Source organism: Gallus gallus, chromosome 12 (assembly GCF_016699485.2).
Source record: "Gallus gallus isolate bGalGal1 chromosome 12, bGalGal1.mat.broiler.GRCg7b, whole genome shotgun sequence".
Lineage (NCBI taxonomy): Eukaryota > Metazoa > Chordata > Aves > Galliformes > Phasianidae > Gallus > Gallus gallus.
Genome location: NC_052543.1, coordinates 13,285,350 through 13,304,221, shown reverse-complemented (window position 1 = coordinate 13,304,221; position 18,872 = coordinate 13,285,350). Strand labels below are relative to the sequence as shown.

The following is an 18,872-nucleotide window of genomic DNA, read 5'->3' as shown; positions in this document are numbered from 1 at the left end:
ATCAGAACCGGGGGCGGGCAGAGGGGCGTCTCGCGCAGTGACCGTTACTCCTCAGAGGGTGTGGGGTCACCTCAGGGTGGGGTGTGGTGTGGGTGTTCCTTCTGAGTGTTCGAAAACGGTTTGAGCTTGGTGTTCTAAACAGTTCTTCCACGCCTCTAAGCTTAAACGGCTATTGAGACCGATTCCTCCTCTTCAGGCTTCTGTTAAATACAACTCATTTTTTCTTTATTTTTTCCCATTGTTGCCTGACAAATTTAAGCACGCTGAAGGTGCAGGTGGTTTCCAAAGGAGCCGGTTTTCCCAGTTCAAACATTCTCTGTTCCTGTTAGGAGACTTCAGCAGGAACCTTTCCTACTGCTGGTCAGATTTTCCTTGTGATTCCTCAGTTCTTTCTCTCTTCTTCTCTCTCTCGTTAAGGTGCTTGTGAACTCACCCCTCCTTATTGTGGCATTCAGGATAAATAGTCCATAAAGTCTTCATTTTACTTTTTTTATGGTTGTAATTGGAAGACAAGACTTTCCAGTAAAGGAGATGGGGAAATAGGAGCCTTTCCTCACTTCTGATGGTGTGAACAGTTAATAGTTTTGGTCTTACTGGACTTCATGGAACGCCATTTCCATGTTCTACTGAGTTACACCAGTTGTCCTTAATGGCAGCAATCCCTCCCTCCCTCCCTCCTTTCCTTCCTTCCTTCCTTCCTGTAGCATTTAATGAATTCCATAAAGAATAGGCACAAATTGAACTTTGTCTTATGTAAACCACTTCATGTGCCATTTGTAGACAGAAAGCAAAGAACATTTCTGTTAAGCTGCAGGTACTATCAGTTGTTCGGTGTTGTGGAAAACATAATTTCTTAATGACCACTTTATATGACAGTGGGATGGAACAATACGTCATCAATAGCTAATGAGCTATAAACTATGTATTTTTTTTTCATTAGAAATATAGCCTAGCCTAGTTTAGTTCCCAACTTGTGTCAAGAACTAACAGTCAGAAATCCCCATAGCAAGCTGCTTTGAATAGCTGGTTTCTTGCATTGCAAAGCAGCCACAATGAAGGCCTTCAGGGACATTGCAGAAATGGGGATTTATGGACAGGGTAGACTCACATGAGGGAAGACATTCATTTGCAGACCTCAATATGCTGGCACCTAATTGAAGAGTGCTCTGCATATTATTATGCTTCCATCCCTCTCAGTTACACAGCGCGTCTCACAGACTGATATTTTTTTACTAAAAAGATATTTCTTTCCTCCCAGAAACAATCATCTCTCCATTAAATACATCTATCTTTATGTGAATTTACTGTTGCATCACTGATTAAATAACAACAACAAAAGATCTTAAGAACTAGTTACCTGTAGCTGAGGCCCTGAGATCTGTTTTTCCTGCCCAGTTGTGTAGATGGCAGAGTGTAGTTTGACACTGGTATTGTTCTTGCTTGACAGCAGTCTTATGCAGCAGTGTTATGCATGAAAGCTTTTCTCCATATAGTCTGTGAGTGACTAAATATGGATTAAGGACATACTGTTAGTACTGCAATGTGGGCATTATGACCCTATGTTTTTTTCTTATCCCGCACACTTTGGTTTGACTGTGAAAACGTGGGGAGGAGTTTTCGGAGAGAAATTTGTGAATTATAACACTAGGTGGCACTTAAACACCGCTAACAAAAGCTCTTAAATCTCGCAGCACACAAAACCAGACAAACACATTCCGTTACAACATGCAGTTAATTATATCCTCAAAATGATGTCTTGGATTGATATTACTAAACAAACATGTATAAAATGTAATTACAGACAAGTGAAATAAATACTGTAGGCTTATAATTGCAAGATGTGGGTTTTTTACTTGTGATACACTACACACCTGTGCGTAGTTTATATAGCTAGTATTTTATGTTGTCATTTTTGCTAGCATTTAGAAGGGCGTAGTTTACCTTTATGTGCTTTTATTTACTGGTTTCAGTTTGCGCCATATGTCAGTTTTTAAAAAATTAATGTTTTTATGTATTTGGATTTTAAAACTGGAGTATTTCAAAAAGAGAACCATAAGAAAGGAGCTTTTTTATACAAAACTATTTAAAAAACTTGTTTAAAAATGCATACACTTTATTTTTTTTATAATTGCTTTGCTTTCCTCTTCTTTCTTTGCTTGCACCTCTATTGCTAGAATAGTTTAACAGCTACTTGAAGGTCCCAAATATATCTGTTCATAAACATTTCTTATGTGATATTAAGATATTCCAGGCCTATAGAACAATCTAAGAGCCATGAAATCCCATCAGAGTAGCTTGTGGCCATCAGCTTGGGTTTTGGCAGTTTTTTCTATCAACTACAAAGTGGAAGACAGTTGGCAGCATTTCAAGCAAATATACAACCCCTTTGCTAAGCTACTTGAAGTTACAACAAGCTAAAAAGACAAAGATGTTCAAGGAAATGTCCTCCTAGTCAGGGAGAAAGCTAATAATGCATCAAATGTAAAAAAGTGCAAAAACTGCCTTGTAGTTCCTCTCTCTCCTCATGTTCCAGTATTCCAGGGGTTGGTCTCAACCTTACTGTTGGCACATCCACACCATACTCTGTTCAGGGTTAGTTCGCTTCATTGCAGTACTAAGACTTGAGCTGAGATGAAACTCCTAAGTTGGAAATGGTAGGGCAACTAACATCATGTTCCAGTACTTGCATTTTGTTATTTGGTAGCTCAATTGATTTCTGATGTATAGGATGGAGATGATCAGCCCTCAGCTGAAAATTCATGGATTGATTTGTTTATTTGTTTATTTTGTGCTTTTAGGAAAGATCCTTTTAGGTTCTGGAACTGTATTTCCAGTAGCAGTTGATACAGCTGTGAAATATAAAATAGCTTGGACAATACCTGAGACAATTTACTGATGTACACATTCAGAATTGTCAAGGGGATACAATACACGTCCTTACAGATACTTCCTATCTTTAGTTTTTATGGTATAGCTATTTTTTTTTTTTTTAAGATTTCAAGAAAATAGTTTTGTTCTTGAGTAATAACATTAAGCCTTCTCTTCAGAAAAAGAGAAATCAATGGGCCTCAACTGGCTTTAACAGATGTACAGGTAGTAGAATGTTTTACACGTAATTATAAAAACTATTTACAGTAATTAGCTTTAATTTAATTGCTTCTCAGCATGTTAGGATTGTAAATTACAGCTTTATTTCAAACAACTCCTGTTGTCTGTTTTTCCTAAGCTGAACACAGGAAACCCAGTGAAAACAAACACTTGGAGAACCGCAATTCTCCGTTCCTGTTTGAAGTATGTTGAATGGGAATGCTTTGCTCGCTTTGATCTTGCAAGCAGCGCTTCACTTACCCATGTAGACTACATCTTACTTCCCTTAGCACTAAAAGTGTTCTCCTCCTGTGAGCAAGAAGACCATCACAAGATTACCATGGAGCAAGCCAGCTCCTGCTAATGTTCGCGTGAATCCAATCCCATGCAAGCACTGGTTATTTAAACAATTGTCCAACTTCTTCCAGCTGGCTGCGCTATTTAGTGTTTGTCCCCATTTTTTGCCATGCAAACCTGAACGAGGGTGTTCTATTTTTTAATTTCAGTTCAGATTTTGAACGCTTTTATTATGAATTTCTTCAACCCCTGAGAGAAATTAGAGAGGCAACAATGCTTGTCTTATTGCATAACACCAACATTTATTGACAATGAAAATAGCAGAACTTGCACAGAAAGCCAGTTTCTAATAAACCCTTTTACTAGGTTGTTGTTACAGAAGTTGAATTTTTCATTTTTTATAGAAAAAAATTCTTCTTTTTAAAGAAAGGTCACTCAGTCTTTTTGGAAAGATGTGTTAAATGACTTTTCCCCCTTTACTAAATTTAGTCTTTTGTTGAATTGTTTCAGTTCCTATTAAACCTTCACAAAAATGTGCTTTCTATTATGTTTCTTCTAATAGGTTTCTCAGCCTTATAACTGTAATAAATTTGTCAGTCTAGCTTCACTGAACACCGGACTCCTAAATCCTACCACAACAGATTATAAATATAACCATTTCTAAACCCTTTCAAGAAGTTTTACCCTTTCTTTCAACTCATTTTATGTACTCAGCAATTCAGTGAAAATAACCTTTCAGACTCATTCTTTAAACTCTCCTTTTTGGTGATAGCACAGTCTAGTCATTTGATCAGTCAGTCAGAAAGCCTAAGTTCTGCTCCCGTCTCTGCCACTGTGGATTCAGAGTCGGAACCATCTCACTTAAAGTTTCCTTAGGTGTTCATTTAGAGGAAATGACCAACTTGACCCATATAGGGCCTGATTTTCAGAGCAGCTGAGTGCTCAGAACTGCAATTTAAATCATTTTGAGTGGTGCTCCTTAGCACTGCTAAAAAAATCATGCCCAAAGGCATTTTGTTAGGTAACCAGAATGGAAAATCTTCAAATGTAGCTTTTATAACATTTTTTAAAGAGACAAATATCCTTTGTTTCGTTTGTTTAATCCCTTTCTTCTAATTTGCTTCCATAGGCCCTTTTCCTTTTCCTTTCCTCCCTTCCCCTTCCTCTTTCTCTTTCCCTTTCCATTCTTTTTTGTTGATGGGGGAAGAAGTTATGCTTTTTTTAGAAAATAAAATACTATTTTGATGAACAGTTTTCTTTAGGGCGTGTTTTAAAGTTTATATTAATGAAAACAAGGCATAACAAAACCTATAGAATGTTAATAACCACACTAAAAGCAGAAAAGCAGAAATGCAAGCAGCATGATCACACAAATCTAAGAAAAGCAGAATGAATGTAAATATCTGAAGCCCGGTATCATAAAATGAATCAACTTTGCTTTATAACACTGTATAACAAATGGACAGGAATGCATCATATTTGCTTTGTATGAGTGAATAGGAAGTAGGGAGAGATAAGGGTTATCTAAGTAGTATTAAAGTTGAATTAATGAAAAATTCTAGGGAACACAAATAATCAGTACTAATCCCAAATTACAACATAGACTCTGTCCTTCAATTTAAAGCCCCTTGTCATGCCTACCCATAATCAGCACATGAAGGAGAAGATGGACTACTTCTCTTGTTTTTCCCTTGGAGAGAATTACTTAGCTGAGCTCATTGCAAGCTAGTTAGGGTTTATTCTACTTGTTTGAACAGATGTAACTGCTGTGCTGTGTTTCTTGTCATCTGAGTTCAAGAAAAATGTATTCAACCCAAAGAGAAAGCTTTTAGGATGATGAAGACAGTGGAGAAAGTTTGTTTTGTGAGAACAGGTTAAAAAGTTTGGCTTATTTATCAATACAAAAGCAGGAAGAGTATCTACCCATACGTGAGTAGTTAACATCAGAGAAAAAAAGAACTTCTTTAAGGAAAAAGATAGAACTAGCAGTAGAACAAATGAATGTAATTAGTAAACATGCTCTTGAAAGAGGAGCTTGAGGAAAGTACCTAAACATCAGACACGTTAACTTCTAGAGAAGCCTACTAGAAAGAGGAACGATGCAGTGCAAGAAAACAGATTCATTTTAACATGGACCTCAATTGACTTGAGACTGGCAGTCTGTGACATGGCTTCCTGCGAGACTTGTGCCTCCAAAGAGGAGTCCAAGCTGCAGAGCTTTTCCGATGGCAATGTTCTGCTGAGTTGTGTTGGTGAACCTTCAAGAATGACATCACCAATGTCAATAGCGTGATAACCTGAAAGCAGGTTTTGAGAGAAAATTTGGGAGCTAGAATTCCAAGTCACCTGCTGCTATGCCTCTAGCTATGAATAGTATTGCAGAGGGAAGAGCGGCAATAAACCACACAGTGCAGAACTTCACAGTCTGCTTTCATTTGCCTGCCAAGGCAGCCTTCTTGCAGTTCTCACCAAAGCTATATGTGTGTAAAGAGTTGCTTTGCTATCCAGACATTGGAAGGTTAATGTTTTTTTAAAATCTCTGCGTTGTGAAGATCTTTCTGCCTGCATAGGCTTCCTAATGTAAACTTCTATTTGCTGTGATCTCAATGCGAGCTTTACATTACAAAGTCCTACATGATGTTGGCTGTTTGTCTGAACCTATTTCATAGCCTAAGGCACAGAAAGACAGGTGAATTTAAATCTGAGCTTTCAAGTTGGCTTTCAAATACTTGTCAGTTTAAAATATTAAAATAACAGCAAGTTCTAACAACGTTCTCAGATTTTCTTGCCCAATTGAGTATCTTTGGCTTTGCTGAACAGGGCTCTATTTGTGATCAGAATTATGGACAGCACTGTAGAGTCCAGGCTTTAAAATAGCTGGATAAAAATGTCAGTGCTGCCACTGACATGGAAAGGGTCAATGCTTGGATTTCTGGCATTTGTGTTTTGGCTCAAAGTAGTATAGGAGATTTTCTTTGGAAAGGTGAAGTAGTAAACTCGGTGAGAAATATGATAAAAGAAATGTAGTCTAAGGAATGAGAAAATTACTTTCCTTAGGGAATATCATTTATTTTCTTCATTAAATCACATCACAGAAGGGTATCAGCTGATGGTTAGATCTTCAATTACTGAAAATGGTTACATTCACTTATGTCAGGTTTTTTTTTAAGAAAATGTTTTTCTATGTAAATTTCCTGCTCTGTGCATGTGTGTATGTATACCTTTGCACATGTATGCACATCTTTCTTTAACATCATTTAATTTAACTTCTTCAGTAATTTTGGAAGTTTATCAACTGCAGCCAAGTTTGACTCTCAGGTTACTAACCTCAAAGTCATCGTAGTTCAAAATATTCCATGAAAATAGATGGCTATGCAGAGAGGAAGAAAGGCTATAAAGAGAGCTTACCACTTAATAGATGTCAAATGCTCCACATAGGATTTTTCCTAACAACACAAACTCATGGTAAACCAGGTTCTGTTATTCACAGAGCTGCATATTTACTTAAAATTTTATTGTATTTAGAGCAACTGATATAAAACAAGTTTTTATAGGCCATCAAGCAAACTTCTGCTAAAATATGGACTGTCATATAAATCAAGCAGTTATATGTCGTAAGTTTCCTCTCTGGAAATGGCTCTCCATAATTGGCTAATCTCTCAAAATAATTTGTGATACCTTTTTATACATTGTGCCAACTGGAATAGTCAAACAGGGCTGATTAAAATTATGCTTCCCCAGTTCTACTTAAAATATGCAGTTCATAACTTTTATATACCTTGGCTTAGACTGTTCTAGATTTCTAGAAGCAAATTCTGTCTCAGCACTAGTGGAAGCACAGTGAAAGGAAGAAAATTGCTTTTAGTTTCTGTTTATGCATGAGAGACCGTGCATGTCACTTGTAATAGCATCATGGAAACAACATTAGGATCCATGGCCCAAATCCCACACAGCGAAGTGCTGAAGGTCCCTCCCAGCAGTGTTACCTGAACTGTAATCTACTTGATCGCGTAATCATAATTTTTTTAGTAAAGTGATCTGGTTAAAAAATGTATTTTGAAATGTAATCGTGGCAGCAGAGGATCATTTTGATGTAACATTATTTTGTATCAAGCCCTCCTGGGCTTTCTGAGGCACATCTCCTGCTGAAGATATAGCACAGAATTAGGAGTAGAATTCATTTAAAATAAAAGACCAAACAAAGGAAAGAAACTCTAGAAATTTGTTCAGTAAGAGAAGTGAGTATTTTTAATAAAGAAAGAACCAGCTAATTTAATTTGGAGCAGTAACTTTGGAATCATACAAGTCAAGAGCTATTCCATCACTAAGTCTTTCTAAAGATGCACTATGAGAGTACGAAAGCGAATCAGTAAAGACAGCTTTTAAAGGATGTCAGCACTCCTCCATTGCTTTTAGCTCTTCAGCTAACTGCTCCTTTCCGTGTGCCTCCAGGCGTAGCTGGTGGGCGGTAGGAGCAGATAAGAACAAGCACACTGCACTGGATGCTCCCACCAGGGCCTGCCCGTGCTGACCAGGAGCTGCAATGTGGATCCACTTCCTTATCCCACACGATCTCACACTGGTGTCTGTGTGTGTGTGATAAAAGCAGTGTATTGCCCTTAATCTTCCTCTGGTTTTGTGCTCTGCAGGAGCAGGAGCAGCTCTCACCATGCACAGGAACCAGCAACTACTACAGAATTTGCTCCTTTCAGATAAGAAAACATTAATTGCCAGTGTTCACAACAGGGCAGAAAAGAAAGATGCAGCTAATGATGTGCTCTCTACCTTGTTTTGACCCCCCTGCCTTGTTCCTCCAAGCTGAGGTGTTTTTACCTCCAAACCTCAGTAGTGCTCCTGCCTCAACCTGACACATAACACCCCAGAAGGAATTACTTTCAAACAAATCATGCGTTTGCAAAACCTACACAAGTTCAGAGGGAAAAAAAAAAAAAAAGGCTTCCTTTTCCCCTGTAGTTTATTGAGAGTTTTTCTGTTTGTTTATTCTCATTGCATATGCTTGCAAGACCATGAAGAAATACAACTCTTGGAAGGCTGGGAAGATATGATAAAGGCGCCTTCCTTCTCATCATCTTTCTGGTGTAGTCTGTGTTTAGATTTCATTTATTTGCATTCAGAAAAGTAATTGGATTCGTTTTAGAAAATAACTCAGCATGATATGGGAGTGAAGAGAGAGAGAGACAACAAAAGATTTCAGCCGCAAAACTGATATACAGTAAATGTGGCTTGGGAAAATTATTTGTTAACTTTTTGACTAAAACTTCTACAGAGGCATTTGGTTTTCTAGCTATGTCCTAGGCCCAAACACACATCCAAAAACTAGATGAGTCTCGTGGGAAGCACTACGGTTAGAAATGACCTCATTCTTTTCAAACTGACAAAATGCTCTGCAAAGGCCCATTAGTACTCACCAAAAAAAGACACACATTATAGAAGTGTTTTAGAAAGAGGCAGCCATGTGCCATCAGGGTGTAGGATTCAGGCTTGTTTGCCATGGCACCACTGGAAGTTCCAGGCAGATCTTCCCAATATAATACAAAAGATCAGATCTGCATTATCAACAGCATGAGAATATTCATCCTGTATTTTCTTTTCTAAGAGCAGACTACAGAGGGTATCCAGGGGACATGGTTAAGAGCAGCACACGTAAATTCTTACTGATTTCTGACAATCTGCAGATGAGGCACATTCTGAACCAGACATCATGGCCACATCTTTGTGTTTATTCCTCAGTTTGAACTCATTTGTGTAAATGTCTAAGGTAAAGAGCATCACACATAAATAAACAGCAAACCTGTCTCTTCATTATGCATCCACACACTGCTTCTACTGATGCACATGGGTCCACAGCTAAGGTCCCAGGATACCACTACAACAGAATAATTACTGTTCATCATAAATATCTTTGTCAGAAGACTGGAAATGATATGCCTAAAATTGCTCAGGAAAAAAAATGCAGTAATGCTGAAAGCCAAAAGATTTAGTGATAAGGTGACAGTAAAATCTTGGCTCCACTAAACTCGGAATGAACTTTGCCAGTGGCTTCAGAAAAGTCCAGATTTTTGCCTTAGAACCTGCCCAGACCAGCTGCTCTACCTGGATGTCCTGAGAGAGCCTCCTGCCTGAAGAGGCTCCAAGAAAAGGTATTGTCATGAATTCAGAAAACTGAATTTTAACAAGCCTGTGTATGCCATGAATGGCTCTGCCACTCTTCTGAGAACAATCTACTCCTTCCAGTTTGCTATTATTTTTTACAAAGTCAGATACTGCAGCTGAGCGCCCACAGTGTCACCCCCTTTGAGGGAGAACTGGCAAAAAACATTCAAGTACAGAGGATTTTGTAAAACTTTGTTGGCTTGCTATTTGGAGAGCACTGGGAAGGGACTGTTGTGAAAAAGAAAAGATCTGAGCATAAATCATTTTTTTCCCCAAGTTTTCCATTGGGAAAAGGACCATCACTATTCCTTCTTTGGCAATTTCTTTGGCCATTTTACAGTGAGGGCGGCTGCTGGTTGATTTAATACTTTACATTGTGGCCACTTCAGGGAAACAAGTCTGTTCAGATCATGGCTGACAGAGATGGGGATCTCTGATTTCATGTTGAAACTGCACCTTTTGATAGCAGACAGATCTTGTGAGAGGGGAGTTGGGGCACTAGCTCAGAGATAGGGATGAGGACAGGGGTGGCCTTCTCTGTGGCCTCTCCACCATGGGCAGACAGACCTGTGCAGAGCTCTGCTTGCTTTGAAAACTGCCAGCAGACTCTTGGCCTTTTTCCCAAATCTGTGCATACCAACACAATGTCAGGAGCTCAACTTTGCTGCAGGCATCAAATGCCATGTGGGCAAATGTGGGATGTGGATGATTGCTAATCACATCCTAGGAAGAAGTGGAGCCCTCCAGAATATAACAGTGTATGATAAAATCTAAACGAGGATCGCATAATGAAGCTGGGATTAACTGCATGGGGAACATGGAGCTGCTTGCATTGTAATCTGTTGCACTCCATACTACAACCTTATAATGAGGTTAGTTTATAAATCATTAATAGATCATATAAGCTCCTAACAGATAAGGAAAACAAGGTTTACAAGCCCATCAGCAGATAATGTTATATTGCAGTAATAATCAACCTGCTGAACTCTGTAATCACCTATAGCAGTTGAAACCTATTTGTGAAAGTATCTATTAATTCATATTTACTATTACAAAAGGAAAGTTAATATGACAGTAACGAGCATATAATACGAGAGCACTTTTTAATGCTATTTTGTCTGTCAGTGCTTGCTTATGCTTGGCAAGATCCTTCTGTAAATAGGAAATGTGTTAGCTGGAACTCAGGTGGGAGGAGAGAGGAATTCGTTTTCCTTCTATTGTTGCATTGTTAGGAAGCTCACTTTTAGAGCTGGGCAGAGGCAATAATGGCTTCTTGGCAAAATGCTTTGATAAAGCTGTTAGGACAGCTTTGCAATTAGCAGATTTCTGTCTGGAATCCACCCCCCCCCCCCCCAACAACAACCATTCCATGGGAATAAAATCATGTCCCCATGTGCAGCCGTAGAGCTGGGATCTCTGCAGGGCAGTGGCCTCTGTGCTAGCCCAGCCACCAAGTGCTTCACGCCCGCCTTTGGTCTCCGGTTCACTTGGTTCTAGAGCATGACTTCAGGTTTTGTGTGCCTAACAAGGCGATTGTAATTGCAGTAAGGCTAAAATACCATTCCCCTGAAGTTCATTGTATCCTAAATTCCCTCAAGTCTTGGGCTCAAAGAAATGCTTTTGGGAAAGCAGAATGTAAGCTATAGCAGTTTAAATGGCACTGCGTGAAACTGATTGTCATCCTTTCCAAATCCAGTGTGCAGGAACTGACTACATAGCTTTACAACTGTATGTATATTCTCATCTCCTGTGAGAAGCTGAACTGCAAGGATGTACCTACATTTCTCTAAGGCTGGGACAGACATTTTAGCAGTGTGGATGCAGCCTACCTTTCATAGAATAACCTCAGGTCTTTCTTCATATTGCTTTGCAAAATTACTTGCATCCTTTAGTGGCAACCAAACTAAACAAGAAGTGGATAGGAGGGATTTTAGGGAATGAATTGGCTTATCTTCTGATAGAATAGCAGTAGATAGAATTTAAAAACAAAAACAAAAAACTAGCACAACCCCCTTCCACAAGCACTAGTATTTCTCATTCATTACCCTGGGAAATAACATGCAACAATAGGATTATGATGACTGCAAATGCAGCATATTGAAATAAAATTAGTTTAAAAGGCAGGAACAGTATAATCATCAGGAACCTTTCTTGCAACCTGGAAAATAACTTTAATAACTTTATTGTTGGAACTAGTCTAAAAAATGTAGAGCTGTTCCTCCCCTTATCCTTCCAATACAACAGAGATTGCGTTAAAAGCAATATCTCCAGGTCTGGAGGGCTCTTTTGGTATTGCCTACCTATGAAACACAGGGACCATGGCACGCAGCTGGAAATCAGCAATGCAGAGTATTGAAATCTCATTCAGACAGGGATGTATTTCAGAGTATGGGACTGAAGTGGAATATTCATTATGTGGAAAGTTAATGCATCATGCTGCCTAGGAAGGATGCTGAGAGCTGGCATAGAAAATAAATAAAGATTGAAGCCCCTGTAAGTACAGGCAGAATGTGGAATAAGAGCTCCAAAGGTAAGGAATTCCATCACCGAAGTTAATATTCCTTTTTGGAACATGCCTTTTGGAGTCACTAAGATGGAAATAACATAATGGGACTTTTCTAGCTACTTCAGAAAGGAGCTGTTGTATATTGTAAGGAAGAAAAGAGAGTGGGAGATAAGGCTGAAAATTTGGGCAGGGGTGGCTGTGTGCTCAGGAAGATGTCAGCCCTGCACAGGGCTGCTCATTGCTGAGGCTATCATTAATTGCCCATTAAATACCCATACCCAGTCACAGCACCTGCAGTGGTGGGGCTATTTCATGCTGGTTGTGAGAGAATGGACTTTCCTAATCTGGTATATAGTTGCGAGAATACAGCTTTCCCACAAAATGCCTTGAACAATCTGAAACTCACCAGGGAGCCACTGGACGAGGTCAACACTTTGTGCCATGTTTCCGTGACTTTGTGATCATTTGCAAAATGAGCTTTATCATATTGCAGAACATGGTCTTCGTCCCAGTTACGTGCAGCAGGAGGGGATCACAGGAGAGAAGAGAATAAAAAGCAAGGGCAGGGGAGGACTGCTATTATCCCCAATTTGTGAACTTCAGTGTAATTTGACTGACTTTATGCCATTTATTTTAAATGACCACGTTCTTCTCATTCGTCATTTTGGAGCTTATTCTTTTTCTTTTTGTCGTATCTTTTATGCGACAAATTCCTGCTCAATACATTTTTTGGCAGTTACATACTTAATCTTGCTGATTCCTGTGGATACCAGCACTGCAATGTGTTTCAGACGCTGTTAGAGCTGATGAATCAGAGACCAGTCCCTCATCTGTGCTGGGGACTCAAGGTGCTGAGTGCTTGCTGATCATGCACCCATACCTCAAGCTGGGAAATTAAGAGGAGAATTTTAGTGAGCAGAGAAAACTGCACTGTGACAGTGCTCTGTTCATCTGACCATGTAAGCTTGAGTTCATTCTTGCTAAAATACCCATAAAATGTTCACCCGGTTTATTGGGTGAATGTTATGAAGACATAGCGGCATGCAAGCTGGCTACGGCACACTGCTATTGTGATGCAAGAAAGCTAGTAGATATTTTTTAATGCGTATCTAAACTGTGAACAGATAGCAAGATAAATAAATGCTGTAAAACTGTACCGATGTCCTACGTGAAACCAATTAGGTATGTTACTGGTGTTCCTCATTCTTTCCAAATACCTTAATGCAACAGACTACTGTGAGATATGTTGACCTATTAGGTGTGTGCCAGATGGATAGGACCCTGTCTACTGCAGATGTATTTGGAATGACTACACAAACCAGTACAAATCATGATAACTCAAGTCTGACATACTGGCATTAACAGTGACCACAACTGGCTTCATAGTAGGTGAGCCAATTGCTACAGGTTTCAGGAACCACATCACTGATAGGAGAGCAATAGCATTTCTGAACTGCATACAGAAGGTATGTTCTGATAGTAGACAAGCCACCTGCACCCGTTTTTATTTCAGAAAAAAAAAAAAAAAAGAAAAAAGAAAGGAAAAGGAAAAAAAAAAGAGCTAAGATTTACTTATAGCCAATTTCACAGGCTGCAATCAATTTACAGGTCACTAGGAGACTTTCAGGCAAAGGCACAACATATGTCTAACAGGATCCAAGTAAGAGGTTTAAGTAATAAGGAAGCTTATTTAAGGCACTAAAATTCAGAAGGCAGAGTCTTTCCTAACCTAAGCTACTGAACTTTTAAGAGCTTTTATGATTTTTTTTCCCCACACTAATGGTATTTTTCATCTCAAAGGCTAGTACTAAGCAACACTAAGGACATTCTGTGCTAGTTGCTAAGTGTTCCTATACTTAGCTAAGTAAAATGTTCAATAGCCTAGCCATTTTACTCTGCCACCTATTTTTATACATCTTGCTGTATTACAGCTAAGATAACCTGGAGTTTGCTCTGGTCAGTCACACCCATGGCATTAACATAGAGTATGTTCTGCAACCTGATGTTCTCTACAGATGTCGGCTGATAATATCATGAGTGAAATGATACTGAATTGAAATGAGATCAAATTATATTTCAAATGGAAGCTACTGCTTAGCGTGCCAATCTGAAGATTGGAATCAGAGTTTGTCCAGTGGTACCGATGCTAAGCCAATACCCTGAAAGATAATGGTTTGAGCCTATTAGGAAGAATTCCTGGAGGGCAAAGCTGTGTGCTGCTGATGGTCCCATCAGGCTGCATGTAATGAAAGCCTCAATTTATTGTTTTTCTATGGTTTTCTATTCTTCTTGGTCGTCTGCTGATGAAACCTGATAAGCACCTTGTTACAAGAAATTACTCATTTATCTAGTACACGCAGGACACCCCTATTCCATTCCTCTTGTGTATGGGGTAGGAACTGTTTTGCAGAGAGAAAACAGACAGGCTTTATTCAGGAGATCATTTACTCCCATGCATTGGCTGAGAGTGTGCTAAAGATCTCATTTTATCCTGCAATCAAGCTTGTCGGCTCTCCCCTTCTCAGCAAGGAAATAAAGAGGATTGCAGCTTTCCTCTCTTGTAGAACAGTATACAGCATCTCAGATCTCTATTGCTGAACCACAGAACCTGCTATGCCACCTGCCAAATTTATATTATTTGAAGTAACCCCCCTCAACTCTCATTTTACAAAATTAATGGTGATTGCCATTTTTCCAGGTTTTCCTGTCTTGCTAGAAAGTCCATTGAGGAAAGCATCTCAAAGGATGACAACACACCAACCGTAAGTGTCTCTGATGTGCTAATTTCTTACTGAAGCAAATCATGAAGCCTTTTTCTATGTTCCACAGCCTGCTGATTACCCTCTGAGAACTGAGTGTAGGCCCAGGGAGGAGGGGCTGGTCAGTGTTCTTATCTCCAATGGAGCAGTTGCTGGCACAAGGACAGTTGTATCAGTGCATGATGGGCAGCACATGGGTAGGGGGGGAATGAGAGTCTGTGTGACACATGGCTGGGAAGCCATGGCTTCTCTATTAGGATGCAAAAATGCTTTTTGAGAGAATCTACTTGATTTCTTGCAGCATTTTACTTGGATGTTGCCTTTTTGGTCTTAATGTCTCATTCCTCCACATCTGGCTTACAGGGGATAGCGCGGCACAATTGCACATTGCTTTCTGTATGCGTATGATTCCTATGGTGAGAGAAGCTGTATTAAAAGTAGCCACTATCTGTCTGAAACCCTAGGCTGGATTTCTGTGTAGGAAAAGCTTTAGCATTCTGCTCCCTCCTGGCTGCTGGTGTCATCCCCAGATGGGCCAAGATAAAACTGGGACCCATAGAGGCTAAATGGTGCAGAAGAACATCTGCGCCTGTGCAGGCAGAGCCTGCTGGCTCTCATCTATCAGCTGGGGCACCCTCCTAGATCATTAAAACAGTAAAAAAGAGCTGGGGGAGGGTCATGCCACATTCCCTTCCATCAAGCCTCAGGCTTCTAGCCAGCAGTACTATCCTTCCAAGGCAAAACACACATACCTTCTGGCTTTCTTCTGATGTTGACTCAGAATCCCTCTCTTTTGGCAGCTCCTTAGATATAGGAACAAAGTATTTATATTAGATATCGTACAAGAATATCCTGTGGTATGTGACATAAGACCAACAGGATTTGAATTCAGTTGTGACAGAAATTACGAGCCATACAGGAAGCATAGCTCACAGAGACAGTGAAATGTGAAGGACTGAAAACTGCTCCCAGAAGAGACATGGAACTGAAATGCAGAATCTTTTCAGAATTCTAAAACATAACATAAACCAGCAGCAAAGCCGACATCAACTCCTAAACAAGGATTTCAAGACATAAGGAAGATAACAACTTTAGAAAAGAAAAGCGAGCCCAGTGACTGTCACATTAATTGAACACAGTGTCAGGAAAGATTGCTTTGTGAAGTGTTGCTTCTTAAAGCATTACAAAGTCGGAACATCAAAACCATTGACTGGCAGCAAAGGGGAAACAGAAACCACAAGTGATCGATAAGGCAACTGCTGGCCAGGGCGCTGACATGCCAGTGCACGAGGTCCTCCATGGAGCCCCAAGTGGCCACGTACCAGGACTGGGACTGAGCCATTGATCAAAAATATTTTTCTTATTGCAAAGGTCTTGAAAGTACACCTTCTGGCATTTGAATCCATTTAATAAAACGCTGCTATTATTTGCGCCTGCTTACCATGACTGTTAGCAGCCTCTGGAAGCCTTAAAGGCTAAACTCATTAGCTATTTATTACAGAAGAAGTTGGGATCTCCTGATACTGCCAATTAATTCAGGCATATTGTTAGTAGTGGAAAGTGCTGGTAAATCATATTTTTTTTTTTTGCCCGAGCATTGATGACCTACTTACTGTGTGTTTCCACTGGATATAGGTCTTCTCCAGCATCAGCACAGGATCTGAGCACATTTCCAAGGCTTTGCCTTCCCTCCTGCCCTTCTCTCCTGCCCATCACTCACCAGGACAGCTCAGGAGCTGGTGAGGCATCTCAGTACTGTAGGGTCTGATTCCTGTAACCACCACAGATGACCCTTTTTATGCTGTGCCACTGTCCTAGGAGGTGTTCCCACTGCCTAGCAATGGTTAGCTCACAAGCCTTGCCAGCCGGCTGTGCTTGGTCTTGTGCTGCCCTGGAGCTGCCATGCCCATCACCTGCTGCAGAACAAGAGCCCCAACACCGAGCAGTTTTCCTATAAGGACAACAATGTAAGTAACACGTGCAATCAGCACAAAACCACAGGCAGTATGTGGAGCTGTTGATGGTTGTTTTATTTTTTGCAAAACTGGGCACTGACAGCACAATGTGCCTGTTTCAATGACAGCTCTTGGCTGTGGTGCAGCAAGTAGGTATGGCTTCTAATACACACCATGGGGAACACTTGCTGCTCTGTCTCTAGGATTTGGAACATCTGTCCCTCACTACCGTCCCGAGATGGGGATGAATGCTTTTCCCTTCTCCTCCACAGCGCCCAGTGAGCTGCAGTAGGTGCAGGTGACCCCAGCAAACCAAGTGACAGTGGCTGGGTGGAAGCCCCTGCTCCTGCAGGCAGACATCTGCTGATAGCTTGAACCAGGTCTGAGAACGTCACACCCAGATATAAAGGCCCAGTTTAGAATGGAGACAATCCCCTTTCCAAAAGGGATTTTGATGTCACAACAGTCTGGGGGGGACAGTCATGGAGAGGAAAGGGAAGCGCTGATAGTCTGAGGCAGAAAGCTCTCTGATTGTCTGAGACAATTAAGAGGGGAGAAGCAATCTCCACTGTCAAGTGACTGAGAGACAGTTCCAGGCTGAGTACTCCTTGGAAATTTGAGACCTAATTAAAGCAGGCCTTGGATCTCATCATTCTTCCTGCACGCCAGGGACCATGAAATACTGACTTGCGCATCTGTTCTGTATGTGTATTTGATGCAAATAAGAAAGAAGTCTGTAAATACATCAAAAACCATACTTTATTTTATGTATAGCAATACAATTTACATATTAAATAACACTATAATAGAATGATTTGATATAGTTTTAAACATAACAAAAAGAAGATTCTTCAAGTTACAAAAAAACCCCAAACAAAAAAACCAAACCAAACCAAACCAAAAATCTCCCTCAAAATCCTCCCTCCCACCCTGTCCCAAAACCAAACACCACATTTTTTTTTTTCTGAATGGATCAATGAGACAAACGTATCCAGTGACTGGCTAAGTCTAATTCCTATTGCACACACTGACAATGGAATAAAAAAAAAAGAGAAAAAGAATCTAACCTTCACAATCACTGCCCCAAAGAAATGACGTGTGGAAATCTTTTTGGAGTGTGATGATGGTGTCTCACTACCTTGATACACAGAAGGTATGGATTCACATAGCCACCACAGAACTAGGAAGGAGGTGAAACTAGAAAAAAATTAGCTTTATATGAAAATATAAAATTCTATGATTATATACCATAGATACAAAGTTCCCAGAAGATGCTTATCCAAGCAACAAAATATTTACAGTTTTAATGGTTTCGCTATTTAAAAATGAAGGAAAAGAAAATATGAGTACACGTGAATGCTTAGGTCTTTAGAAACAATGGCTGCTTGCTCATTTCAAATGTTCAACACAACAAAGAGGTCACTACCCCAAATGTTGGAGAGCTGTGACATTGTATAAAATTGAGTATCTCCTCTTTTGGAGACATGTTTATTCTTAAAACTCAAGACTTTTTTCTTGAAATTAATTATCCTCTGTAGAAAATGCTTCCCTTTGCAAATAGTTAACAAAAACACTAAAAACAGTTTAACAGCTACAACAAAGTAGAGGCCAAATCTCTTCATTACAGTTCCTTCTCTTTCTCTATTTTTGCATTCCTTCTCCTTTGATAAGCAAAGCCAATGTCGTTAAAATTGTTAGAATGGCATCAAAGAGAAGAAAAGCAACGGGGTATCAATAAAAGCTGAATTATGTTTGTCAGAAGAAATAAAAAAAGAGAGAAAAGAACAGCAATGCAGTGGATTAATAAATAGGCATTTTCCCTTCATATAAAAATTCACTGGCACCATTTGAACACAAACGTCAGAACACAGGATTTGATATCGAAAGACATGAATTTGAGAAAGACTTAAATCTTTAAGACAACTACGTTTTATTAATATTTTTTAATTAAGTTGGTTTTGTTTTGCTGAGAATTAGTAGTATGTATCTTTGGTAGAATCAATATCTATATTTATAGCTTTTAAATAAAATATATCAGCTTAAAAAAAGGTTAATAAGAAGGCAGTTGTGCTGTTTCATAAAGAGTCTTCTCCT

At 39.7% G+C, this 18,872-nt stretch overlaps 1 long non-coding RNA gene across 2 annotated transcripts; it reads left to right on the top strand.

Annotated features, from left to right (window-relative positions):
* Positions 1-22: 22 nt before the first annotated feature.
* Positions 23-18,061, top strand: LOC121106600. Of its 2 annotated transcripts, none has more exons than XR_005839195.2 (2): positions 23-14,826; positions 16,459-18,061. It is a non-coding gene; the product is annotated as an uncharacterized LOC121106600 (long non-coding RNA). The 2 variants fall into 2 exon arrangements; XR_005839194.2 differs by having other exon boundaries at positions 15,624-18,061.
* The last annotated feature ends 811 nt before the right edge of the window (positions 18,062-18,872 follow it).